Below are 13,221 nucleotides of genomic sequence, written 5' to 3'. Positions count from 1 at the left end.
ACTTCTTCTTTTCTGATTTGAATTCATTTTCTTTCTTTTTCTTCTATGATCACTGTGGCTAAAACTTCCAAAACTATGTTGAATAATAATGGTGACAGTGCAAAACCTTGTCTTGTTCCTGATCTTAGTGGAAATGGTTTCAGGTTTTCACCATTGAGAACGATGTTGGCTGTGGGTTTGTCATATATGGTCTTTATTATGTTGAGGTAAGTTCCCTGTATGCCTACTTTCTGGAGGGTTTTATCATAAATGGGTGTTGAAGTTTGTTGAAATCTTTTTCTGCATCTATTGAGATGATCATATGGTTTTTATCCTTCAATTTGTTAATATGGTGTATCACATTCATTGATTTGCATATATTGAAGAATATTCCTGGGATAAACCCCACTTAATCATGGGGTATGATCATTTTAATGTCCTGTTGGATTCTGTTTGCTAGTATTTTGTTGAGGATTTTTGCATCTATGTTCATCAGTGATATTGGCCTGTAGTTTTCTTTCTTTGTGACATTCCTGTCTGGTTTTGGTATCAAGGTGATGGTGGCCTCATTGAATGAGTTTGGGAGTGTTTCTCCCTCTGCTATATTTTGGAAGAGTTTGAGAAGGACAGGTGTTAGCTCTTCTTTAAAGGTTTGATAGAATCCGCCTGTGAAGCCATCTGGTCCTGGGCTTTTGTTTGTTGGAAGATTTTTAATCACAGTTTCAATTGCAGTGCTTGTGATTAGTCTGTTTATATTTTCTATTTCTTCCTTGTTCAGTCTCAGAAGATTGTGCTTTTCTAAGAATTTGTGCATTTCTTCCAGGTTGTCCATTTTATTGGTATATATTTGCTTGTAGTAATCTCTCATGATTCTTTGTATTTCTGCAGTGTCAGGTGTTACTTCTCCTTTTTCATTTCTAATTCTGTTGATTTGAGTCTTCTCCCTTTTTTTCTTGATGAATCTGGCTAATGGTTTATCAATTTTGTTTATCTTCTCAAAGAACCAACTTTTAGTTTTATTGATCTTTTTTATCTTTTCCTTCATTTCTTTTTCATTTATTTCTAGTCTGATCTTTATGATTTCTTTTCTACTGCTAACTGTGGAGTTTTCTTGTTCTTCTTTCTCTAATTGCTTTAGGTGCAAGGTTAGGTTGTTTATTCGAGATGTTTCCTGTTTCTTAAGGTGGGATTGTATTGCTATAAACTTTCCTCTTAGAACTGCTTTTGTTGCATCCCATAGGTTTTGGGTTGTCATGTTTTCCTTCTCATTCATTTGTTTCTAGGTATCTTTTGATTTCCTCTTTGATTTCTTCAGTGATCTCTTGTTTATTTAGTAGTGTATTGTTTAGCCTCCATGTGTTTGTATTAGAATATGCCTCCATGTGTACAGATTTTTTCCAGTAATTGATATCTAGTCTCATAGCATTGTGGTCAGAAAAGATACTTGATACGATTTCAATTTTCTTAAATTTACCAAGGCTTGATTTGTGACCCAAGATATGATCTATCCTGGAGAATGTTCCATGAGCACTTGAGAAGAAAGTGTATTCTGTTGTTTTTGGATGGAATGTCCTATAAATATCAATTAAGTCCATCTTGTTTAATGTATCTTTTAAAGCTTGTGTTTTCTTATTTATTTTCATTTTGGATGATGTGTCCATTGGTGAAATGGGGTGTTAAAGTCCCCTACTATGATTTTGTTACTGTCAATTTCCCCTTTTATGGCTGTTAGCATTTGCCTTATGTATTGAGGTGCTCCTATGTTGGGTGCCTAAATATTTACAATTGTTATATCTTCTTCTTGGATCGATCCCTTGATCATTATATAGTGTCCTTCTTTGTCTCTTGTAATAGTCTTTATTTTAAAGTCTACTTTGTCTGATATGAGGATTGCTACTCCAGCTTTCTTTTGATTTCCATTTGCATGGAATATCTTTTTCCATCCCCTCACTTTCAGTCCGTATGTGTCCCTACGTCTGAAGTGGGCCTCTTGCAGACAGCATATATGCGGTTCTTTTTTTTAGTATCCGTTTAGCCAGTCTGTGTCTTTTTGTTGGAGCATTTAATCCATTTACATTTAAGGTAGTTCTTGATATGTATGTTCCTATTACCATTTTCTTAATTGTTTTGGATTTGTTGTTGTAGGTTTTTTCCTTCTCTTGTGTTTTCTGCCTAGAGAAGTTCCTTTAGCATTTGTTGTAAAGCTGGTTTGGTGGTGCTGAATTCTCTTAGCATTTGCTTGGCTGTAAAGTTTTTAATTTCTCTGTCGAATCTGAATGAGATCCTTGCTGGGTAGAGTAATCTTGGTTGTAGGTTTTCCCCTTTCATCACTTTAAGTATGTCCTGCCACTCCCTTTTGGCTTGCAGAGTTTCTGCTGAAAGATCAGCTGTTAACCTGATGGGGATTCCCTTGTGCATTATATGTTGTTTTTCCCTTGCTGCTTTTAATATTTTTTCTTTGTATTTAATTTTTGATCGTTTGATTAATATTTGTCTTGGTGTGTTTCTCCTTGGACTTATCCTGTATGGGACACTCTGCACTTCCTTGACTTGATTGACTATTTCCTTTTCCATATTAGGGAAGTTTTCAACTATAATCTTTTCAAGTATTTTCTCAGTCCCTTTTTTCTTCTCTTCCTCTAGGACCCCTATAATTCGAATGTTGGTGCATTTAATGTTGTCCCAGAGGTCTCTGAGACTGTCCTCAATTCTTTTCATTCTTTTTTCTTTATTCCACTCTGTGGTAGTCATTTCCGCTATTTTATGGTCCAGGTCACTTATCCGTTCTTCTTCCTCAGTTATTCTGCTCTTGATTCCTTCTAGAGAATTTTTAATTTCATTTGTTGTATTGTTCATCATTGTTTGTTTGCTCTTTAGTTCTTCTAGGTCATTGTTAAACATTTCTTGTATTTTTTCCATTCTGTTTCCATGATTTTGGATCATCTTTGCTATCATTACTCTGAATTCTTTTTCAGGTAGACTGCCTATTTCCTCTTCATTTGTTTGGTCTGGTGAGTTTTTACCTTGCTCCTTCACCTGCTATGTATTTCTCCGTCTTTTCATTTTGCTTAAATTACTGTGTTTGGGGTCTCCTTTCCACAGGCTGCAGGTTCCTAGTTCCTATTGTATTTGGTGTCTGCCCCCAGTGGGTAAGGTTGGTTCAGCGTTTTGTGTGGGCTTCCTGGTGGAGGAGACTTGTGCCTGTGTTCTGGTGTGTGAGGCTTGATCTTGTCTTTCTGGTGGGCAGGACCACGTCTGGGGGTGTGTTTTGGCGTGTCTGTGACCTTATTATGATTTTAGGCAGCCTCTCTGCTAATGGGTGGGGTTGTGTTCCTGTCTTGCTAGTTGTTTGGCATAGGGTGTCCAGCACTGTAGCTTGCTGGTCATTGAGTGGAGCTTGGTCTTAGCACTGAGATGGAGATCTCTGGGAGAGCTTTCACCATTTGATAATACGTGGGGCCAGAGGTCTCTGATGGAGCACTGTCCTGAGCTCGGTTCTCCCACCTCAAAGGCTCAAGCCTGACATCTAGCCAGAGCACCAAAACTCTGTCGGCCACACAACTCAGAAAAAAAGGGAGGGAAAAAAAAAGAAGGAAAAAAGGAAAAAAATAAAATAAAATAAAATAAAATTAGTAAAATAAAAAATTATTAAATGTAAAAAAGTAATTAAAAGCAAAAAGAAAGAAAGAAGAGAGCAACCAATCCAATCCACCAATGATAACAAGCGCTACAAACTATACTAAACAAAAAAAAAGGACAGAGAAGCCTAGGACAAATGGTAAAACCAAAGCTATACAGACAAAATCACACAAAGAAGCATACACATACACACTCACAGAAAGAGAAAAAGAAAGAAAAAAAATACATGTAAAATAAAGGAAGAGAGCAACCAAACCACTAAACAAATCTACCAGTAATAATAAGCTCTAAATACTAAACTAAGATAAACATAAAACCAGAAACAAATTAGATGCAGAAAGCAAACCCCAAGTCTACAGTTGCTTCCAAAGTCCACCACATCAATTTTGGGATGATTCATTGTCTATTCAATTATTCCAGAGATGCAGAGTACATCAAGTTGATTGTGGAGATTTAATCTACTGCTCCTGAGGATGCTGGGATAAGTTTCCCTTTCTCTTCTTTTTTCAGACAGCACCTGGGTTTCAGCTTTGGCTTTTTCCCTGTCTCTGCGTGTAGGTCGCCTGAGGGCGTCTTTTGGGAAGTCTGAGGTCTTCTGCCAGCATTCAGTAAGTGTTCTGTAAGATTTGTTCCACATGTAGATGCATTTTTGATGTATTTGTGGGGAGGAAGGTGATCTCCACATCTTACTCCTCCGCCATCTTGAACATCCCCCTGGTATTCTTAATAGGATATTTTTATTGTCAGTTATTTGTATTATAAGCCCATAGTGTAATAGGCTTTCTAAGCATGCTGTAGTATGTTTTATTTTATGCTTGTAATCACCCTACCTTTCCTCTAGGTGTTGGGTGGCCATATAATTGCACTTTCTTGCACTTCTTAACTGGTCACTTTTTATCAAATGGGATAATAACCTATTGATTTAATACTATGGGTGCTTATTCAGCAGTACTTCCTAGTACTGGGTGAATTAGAAAAACCCTGCCCTCGTTTAGTAAATAGCTTATTTTGCTCTCTGGTCTACTGCCTTCACCCCGCGTGTATTTTTTTGTCTCCTAGCATTAGATTATATAGACACAACTGTTTACCCTTAAACTTTTGCTGTCAGCCTACTAAGAAATGAGTGAGCAGGTGATCAGGCCTTCCTATAGTTGTTTCTAATTCTTTTTTCTGATACTATATACCCGAGGCATCAAATAGATTTCATCTCAACTTCCAACCCAAACAATTTGTAGTAGCTATGTAACCGGTCTAGCTCAATAGGAAATCATGCCATAATTGATTAGTGATGTCTACCATCAGCATATGATAGGACAAATTCAGGACACAGGCTAACCTCATTACAGGCCATGGGAGCAAGAACAATAGACCTCAGGAGAGGAATAGAAGGTGGGAATTAAGGGGTGAGAATAACTATATTTCCTTAACCTGAGCATTCTGTGTTTGTAGACTTTTAGATGACTCTATTCTTTCTCCAACACACCACATGGTTCTGAACACAGTGACAGGAGGTGGGAGTGGGGTAGAGGCAGGGAGGAAAGAGGAATTTATATCCTCTTTGGCTGAAAGTGTCTTCATACTTGGAATCCAAATTTAAAAGAGTTTCCTTTTGTAAAGTGCTCTGATACCTCCTGGGTAACACAATGAAATACAGACGACCACCATCCAAGGCAAAGTAGTTTGGGATATTAATATTTAAATACTTCATGCTCAATATTGTTTGCATTAAATATGCATAAATATATAATTCATAAGACTTTATAAACACCATTTTTCTGGTACCTATCAATACTGCTGGTAGGCAGCTATTTACTATTTAGGATGTTTACCTGGGTGGTATGATCCAATTTTCATTCCTGAGGGATCTGAACTCTCAGTTGCCCTACCTGCATAGTTTCATTAATGGACCATTATGCTTTACCTATTAGCATACTTATAGAACAACAGAACACCCCAGGAGATTTCCCCAAGTTCCCTTCATGGTCATCTCTGCTGCACCATGTTTCAGTACCTTTACTCTTCTACATAATGTCAATCACCCAGCAAACACCATAAACTATTTTTTGCTTGGTTGCCTAGTGGGCCCCAGATGGCCAAGTGTCAAACTTAACTTCCAGCCACTGACAGCACAAATAAATTGCATGAGCAGAGTGGTAAGTGTCTACTATGTATCCTTCGACCTGAACCTATGATCTCTTGAGGATTTTCCTATGAGTAGGTGAGCAAAGGGAAAATTTAAGCCTAAATTATAGATGCTGGTCCCAATCAAAGTGGTCTCTTACAGTATTATAGCCTCACTTGGACCTGCTCCCCCTCTTCCTGAGACCTCTTTGGTATTATCTGCATCTCACATGTTGCCTCTCCCTATGGATTTTAGTCTCTGGACTACTGTTCTCAAGGCCTGCTTTTTTCATTTTTCTTCTGTCTCTGATTCTGACTCCCATCGCTTTCTGGCTTGATTCTTTGTATATCATTGAAATTTGATTGTAATCATCTTACCCCTGATCCTGCGTTAGCCAACAAAGCACTCTAAAAACTAACCACAGGGTTGGAAAGGCTCCTTGCTATACTCTCCTGGCTCCTGAAAACTATATCACAACTAATTTGATTACCTGTTTAATGATATCATGGTGTATCTTTTATTTTCTGCTAACCATTCATCATTTAGGAAGAAAGATTTCAGGTTACCAGACACTAAATACTTAAGAGTTATTCATCATTTATTATCAGTAAGCAATTTACTCTCAAGATGATTTGATAAGGCCCAGACTAGCTATGGAACCAGGCCTGCCAAGAATTTACATGTTAAATTAGAAGTCTAAAAGTGTTCTTGTCCTCTTTCCAAATATAAACATTCGTGATAATATGGGCATACATTCTAATTAATTAGTCAAAAGTTGTATTGTATAAACAGCAATATTTTTATCCCAGAAAAAGTACTGATGGTAGTTAAAATATAAGAATTATATTTTCATTTTCAGTAATCAGAAAAATTGCTTGAATAGAACAGATGAATAGTTTTCCACAGCTGAATAAAAATCAAAATAATTAACATAATGTTATAAAAGTTCACTTCAGAAACTTGCTATTTTTAGGATTCTGTCCTTGCAATAAATTATCCCAAGATATCCTACACAAAATAAATAAATAGAAGAATGAATGAAAAGTGCCATTAACAGCTCCAACTACATAATCTGAATAAGAATGAAAGATGCATGGGCTTGGGGCTTCCCTGGTGGCACAGTGGTTGAGAATCCGCCTTCCAATGCAGGGGACACAGGTTCGAGCCCTGGTCCTAGAAGATCCCACATGCCGTGGAGCGGCTGGGCCATTGAACCATGGCCGCTGAGCCTGCGCGTCCGGAGCCTGTGCTCCGCAATGGGAGAGGCCACAACAATGAGAGGCCCGCGTACCGCAAAAAAAAAAAAAGATATAATTGACATACAACACTGTATAAGTTTAAGGTGTACAGCATACTGATTTGACTTACATATATCATGAAATGACTACTGCAATAAGTTTAGTGAATACCCATCATGTTATATACATACAAAATTAAAGAAATAGAAAAAAAAATTTCCTTGTGATGAGGACCCTTAGGATTTACTTTCTGAACAACTTTCATATATAATGTACAGCAGTGCTAATTATATTGATCATATTGTACATTACAGCCCTAGTACTTATTTATCTTATAACTGGAAGTTTGTACCTTTTGACTGTCTTCCTCCAGTTCCCCCTCCCCTTCAGTCACTTCTTGAACCAGATACTCAACTGTTTTAATTATGATAGCTATGCCCTGCCACTTGGTATTCATTCAACAAATATTTGTTGGTGCCAATTACATGCCATCATTAAACAAAAGAACCAAGAATACTTGTCCTCAGAGAACTTGCATTCTAGGAGGGTGGAGGTGGCACAGATATAAGTAAATTATCTACCATTAGAAAGTGATAAAGGTCAAGGGGAAAAAATACGCATCCATGTTAAAGGGGATGTGGAGTTCTGGTATGGGGACTGGTTGTAAAATGAAGGAAAGTGATCAAGGGAAGTCTTGAAGGGTAAGAGAATATGCCACTCCAAACTATGCCACTTTGATATTTTGATTATTTTGAGCTGTAGGCTTTTGAAAACAATAGCAACTTTAGGAAGAGGCTTTTTCTGAACTCCCCTTATCTGCCTATTGAGAGATCCTCCAAAAGGAACTCAACTGTCATAGACCCTCTCCCTCGGAGTTTCATCAACCAGGTAAGACGGACTTTTATCACAGGATAGGAGGCTAGACATCAACACTACAGCCAGACAAGTGTTCTCACAAACCATCACACTTCCCATCTATTCTTCTAAAGGTCCCTTCACCTTTCTTAAAAATTATTTACTCTCCCCTAAGAGGCCTACATACCATCTCCGCCTTCCCTATTAAGATGGTATTTAAGTCTGAATTCTAAGCACCTCTGAGTTACTCTCCCTGAGTATCTCCCATGTGTACAGGAGGTATACATGTTAATAAACTTGCTTGTTTTTCTCTTGTTAATCTGTCTTTTATGACTTGGGTCTCCACCAAGAACTCAGATGGGTAGAGAAAAAATTATTTGTCCTCCTCTATAGTCTCAATGAGAAGGTGATTTCTGAGCAAATATCTAGAACATGTGAAGGATGTGAGAGAGGAATAACATGAGCCAGCATAGAAGAGCGCACCTAAGGAACATCCTATGCAAATGCCCTGAGGAGAGTGGCTGCTCGGCTCTAAGAACATCAAGGCCAGTGTGGCTGGAGTGCACACTGGGAGAGTCTTTAGGGATGAAGTTCAGGAAAATAAAGGGAAGCTCGTTAAACAGGGCTCTGTAAGCCACTGCACTGACTGGCTTTTAATCCTAGTTCAATAGGGGAGCCACTGCAGGTTTGGTGCTGCAAAGTATTTATCTGACTTACCAGTTAAAACAATTATTTTGTATATATTTTTAAAAGGAGTGCCTACAGGTTTTACTAATGAATAGAATGTCCAGTATTTGAGATAGAGAGGTCTCCAGTTCAAGGAGAATATGGGGCTGGTTAGGAGATGAGTTAAATTTAATATGACTGTTAGCCATGCACACAGACATGCTGAATAGGCAAGTGTGTCCTCTGGAGTTCAGGAGGAAAGCTTAAGCTGGAAATATAAAGTTAGGTGGCATTAGCATACAGATGGTATTTAAAGCCATGAGACTGGAAACGTTCATTCAGGGTGAGTACGGAGAGAGAAAAGAGGTGGGATCCCAGAGCTGAACCCAAAGGCATTCCAACCTTATGACAACAAGGAAGAGAGAATCCAGCGAAAGAGGCTAAGAAGGAAAAGCCAGTGACTTAAGCAGAAGACTAAGAGAAAATAAGTGCCTTGGAGGCCAAGTGAATCAAGTGTTACCAGGGGGGATACAACTGAGCATTAGGTTTCTTTCTGAGTTGAAGGCAATGCTGTAAATTTGATTGTGGTGATGGGTGTACACCTCTAAACTGACTAAAACTCACTGAATTGTACTACATGAAACCAGTGAATTTTATGGTATGTAATTTATACCTCTAATTTTTTTTAAAGACCAGGGCTGCCATGCTCAGCCACACTACCTGCAGCGCTCTACTCAGGAAGGTGGCCTTGCATTGATGACAATGTGAACTGCAACTTTCTGAGTGGAGAAATGCTCAACAAAGTAACACTGGGGGTGGCCTTGGGAACACAGTGGGGGTAAAGCACAGAGCTGCTCTCGCTTGAGTCCCTGGTAGAAAAATTAATAATACAAATGAGTGAATGAACGCACTGGGGTGAAACATTTTTTCCTTTGCCTCAGGCTATGCTATGGCTCCACAGAAGGCTGGCTGACCCCAATTTTTTAATATGAATTTCCCGTCTCTATGTGTTTCCCTCTGTCTGAAACTGTATCGGGATTTCTCCCCAGAAACAATCCTGAATCCGTAAAAAATGACAGAGGATGCTATGAATTTCACCCTTAAAACCCTTCAGTGGGGCTTCCCTGGTGGCGCCGTGGTTGAGAGTCCGCCTGCCGATGCAGGGGACACCGGTTGTTGCCCTGGTCCGGGAACATCCCACATGCCGTGGAGCGGCTAGGCCTGTGAGCCATGGCCGCTGAGCCTGCACGTTTGGAGCCTGTGCTCCACAACGGGAGAGGCCACAACAGTGAGAGGCTCACGTACCGCAAAAAAAAAAAAAAAGGAATATATCTCAATATTTTTTTCATTGCTTTCAAGAGTGTTTCATATTTTTTTCCACAAAGATTTGTAAATATTTTATTGGATTTATACTTGAGGATATTTTTTCTTTTTTGGTGTATTGTAAATGGTATTGTTTACTTCATATTCAAGTTATTTATTACTGGTATATAGAAAAATCAACTGAATTTTGTTTACTGACTTTGAACATAGCTTCATGTTATCTCTAACAGAACAATGGGCTCCATTTCTTCTTGAGCTTCCCAAATCATGGCACTGAATCATCTGAAAACTGAATTTCAGTGATTCACCTGGACCACCAAGAAGGGACACCACCACCCATGAACAACTAGGTTTGAGCTTCCTGCGCTGTGCCCACACGGCCAGCAGGGGGCGCTCGAACCTGCTATTGCTGCCCGCGTGGAGCGCATGCGTGGTCGGAGCCAATGCATGGTCCTTCCGCAATGTCGGTTTGTTGAATTTCTACAGTTTGGTTATATTTTTAAGAAGGAATTACCCTTGGTTAATGTAGACAAATGGATCATATGAGTCTTTGAGTTTGCTTTTGTAGGATTGTGTGTATATGGCAAATACCATTGTGTACATTTGAAACAACTAAAACTTGAAATACAGACAAATTCATAAACAGAAATTCTTTTATCATCTTGATAGAAACATAATTATATGTGAATTACCTAGTAGCCATAATGCACTTTTAATAAAGTAGTAATTGTTATGACCACAGAGTACAATGGAAAAATACAGAGTAGGAAAACCTGACCCTACAATATATATTTTAATTTATTTTTGGTAGAAATCATATTTTTCATCATCCCTTTATGTATGGAACAGGGCAGAGTTTTTGACTTGGGTCATTTTATTTCTGCTGCTAACTAGCTTTTAAAAATATTCACAGCTTGGGCTTCCCTGGTGGTGCAGTGGTTGAAAATCTGTCTACCAATGCAGGGGACACGGGTTCGAGCCCTGGTCTGGGAAGAGCCCACATGCTGCGGAGCAACTAGCCCCATGAGCCACCATTACTGAGCCTGCGCATCTGGAGCCTGTGCTCCGCAACAAGAGAGGCCACAATACTGAGAGGCCCGCGCACCACGATGAGGAGTGGCCCCCACTTGCCACAACTAGAGAAAGCCCTTGCACAGAAACGAAGACCCAACACAGCCATAAATAAATAAATAAAAACTAAAAAATATATTCACAGCTTTTTTGAGGTATAAAGGATATATAATAAACTGCACATATTTAACATGTGAACTATGATAATTTTTGACATTTATATACAGATGGGAACCTATCCATCATCTCCAAATTTTCCTCATGCAACTTTGTAACCCCGTCTTTCCTGTTAATCCCTGCTGCCTTTCTCCAACCTCAAACCAAGGCAAATACTGATATGCTTTCTGTGACAATAGATCAGTTTAAATATTCTGGAAATTTATATAGATGGAATCAAACAATACACATTCTTTTCTGTCTTCTTTCTTTCACTCAGCGTAATTATTTTGCGATTAATCCATGTAGCTGTGTGTATTTTTGCTTATTCATTTCTATGGCTGAAACGTTTTCCACTGTATGGATATACCAGATTTTCTTTATCCATACCCTTGTTGATGTACATTTTGGTTGTTTCTATATTTTTTGCAATTATGAGTAAATCTGTTATGAATATTTGTGTATAGTTCTTTGCATCACACATGTTTTCATGTCTCTTGGATAAATACCAAGGTTTAGAACGGATTGATCATGTGGTAGTAAATGTTTAGCTTTTCACGAATCTGCTAAATTGTTTCCCAAAATGATTGTGCCATTTACATTCTGACCAGAAGTGTAATAGTGTTCCAGTGAGCTACATCCTCACGGACACAATATCAGCAGTATTTTCAATTTTAGACCTTCTAATAAGTACACAGTAGAATCTAATTGTGATATAGCATTTCCCTAATGACTAAGCATCTTTTCATGTGCTTATTTGCCACCCCTATATCTTCTTTGATGAAGTGTCTGTTCAAATCTTTTGCTTGTTTTTTTATTGGATTGTTTGATTTCTTATTATTGAGTTTTGAGAATTCTTTATATATTCTTGACACAAGTCCTTTATCAGGTATGTGATTGGCAAACCTTTTCTCACAATCTGTGATTTGTCTTTTCATTCTCTTTACAGTGTTTTTCAAAGATTGTAATTTGAATTAAATCGAATATATCTTTTTTTTCATTAATAGACTGGGTTTTTTGTACATAAGAAATGGTTTCAAAGCAACAAATATTTTCCCTGGGTTTTCATATAGAAGCATTATTAAGGTCTATGATCTATTCTGAGTTCATTTTTATGTGGTGAAATGTAGAGATCAAAATTAATTTTTTTGCATGTGGATATGCGATTGATTGCTCCAGACTCAGATTTTGCAAAGACTATCCTCTCTAATCTACCTCGAATCTCTGTTGATAATCGATTTGTCTATATATGCATATATATGTATGGTTCTATTACTGGAATCTGTATCACATTCCAGTTATATATTTTTATCATTATACCAATACAACACTGTGTTGATTATTGCTCGCTGCAAGTAGAGGAAGCCCACACGCAACAATGAAGACGCAATGCAGCCAAAAATAAATAAATAAATAAATAAAATTTAAAAATAAATAAATAAAATAAAAATTCTTTTGGCTATTCCAGGTCTTTTGCATTTCCATATAAATATTAGAAGCAGCCATCAGCTTGTATTATAACAAACCTTTGGGTTTTCAGAATGATCACCACAATAAGTCTAGTTAATATCCATCACCATACACAGTTACCAAAAAATTTTTTTTCTTGTAATGAGGACTTTTATTATTTACTCTTCTTAGCGACTTTCCAATATGCAATACAGTATTATTAACTATAGTCACCATGCTGTACATTACCTCCCCATGACTTATTTATTTTATAACTGGAAGTTTGTCCCATTTGGCCCCTTTCACACATTTTGCCCACACCCCACCCACCACCTCTGTATCTATGACCTACTTCTTCTCCTCCTTCTCCTCCTCCTTCTCCTCCTCCTCCTCCTCTTGCTCCTCCTCCTCCTCCTGCTCCTCCTCCTCCTCTTCCTCCTCCTCCTTCTCCTCCTCATCCTCCTGCTCCTCCTCCTGATCCTCCTCCTGAGATCCCCATAAATGAAGTGCTTCCTCCCAGCATACATGCCTATCATATTCAAGAAATCCCAGATGTTTTTCTCAGGGGCGCAGTTGCCCTCTATGAAAATCACACCCAGGATGATTACCAGGAGGCTATTTTCAGGCATGCTCTGGTAATCACTATGCATCTCATCATGGGTGAGGTCCAGTGAGTTGACAAGTACATAGGAGTGGATTTTGGGGTCCACTTCCTTCAGATCA

The 13,221-nt window shown here is 38.3% G+C and overlaps 1 long non-coding RNA gene across 2 annotated transcripts in view; it reads left to right on the top strand.

The window, feature by feature from the left end:
- LOC132482130 (uncharacterized) overlaps positions 1-11,866 on the top strand; it is a 30,580-nt gene extending 18,714 nt beyond the window's left edge. Inside the window, exons 3-4 of one of the 2 annotated variants that reach the window (XR_009530875.1) lie at positions 4,129-4,226; positions 10,053-11,866. This is a non-coding gene — a long non-coding RNA (uncharacterized LOC132482130). The remainder of the gene's footprint in view (positions 1-4,128; positions 4,227-10,052) is intronic. The other variant, XR_009530874.1, reaches the window with a different exon arrangement.
- Positions 11,867-13,221: the final 1,355 nt, after the last annotated feature.

This window comes from Mesoplodon densirostris, chromosome X, assembly GCF_025265405.1.
Source record: "Mesoplodon densirostris isolate mMesDen1 chromosome X, mMesDen1 primary haplotype, whole genome shotgun sequence".
Classification (NCBI taxonomy): Eukaryota; Metazoa; Chordata; class Mammalia; order Artiodactyla; family Ziphiidae; genus Mesoplodon; species Mesoplodon densirostris.
The sequence above is the reverse complement of the archived record's forward strand: the minus strand, read 5'-3'. Positions and strand labels throughout refer to the sequence as shown.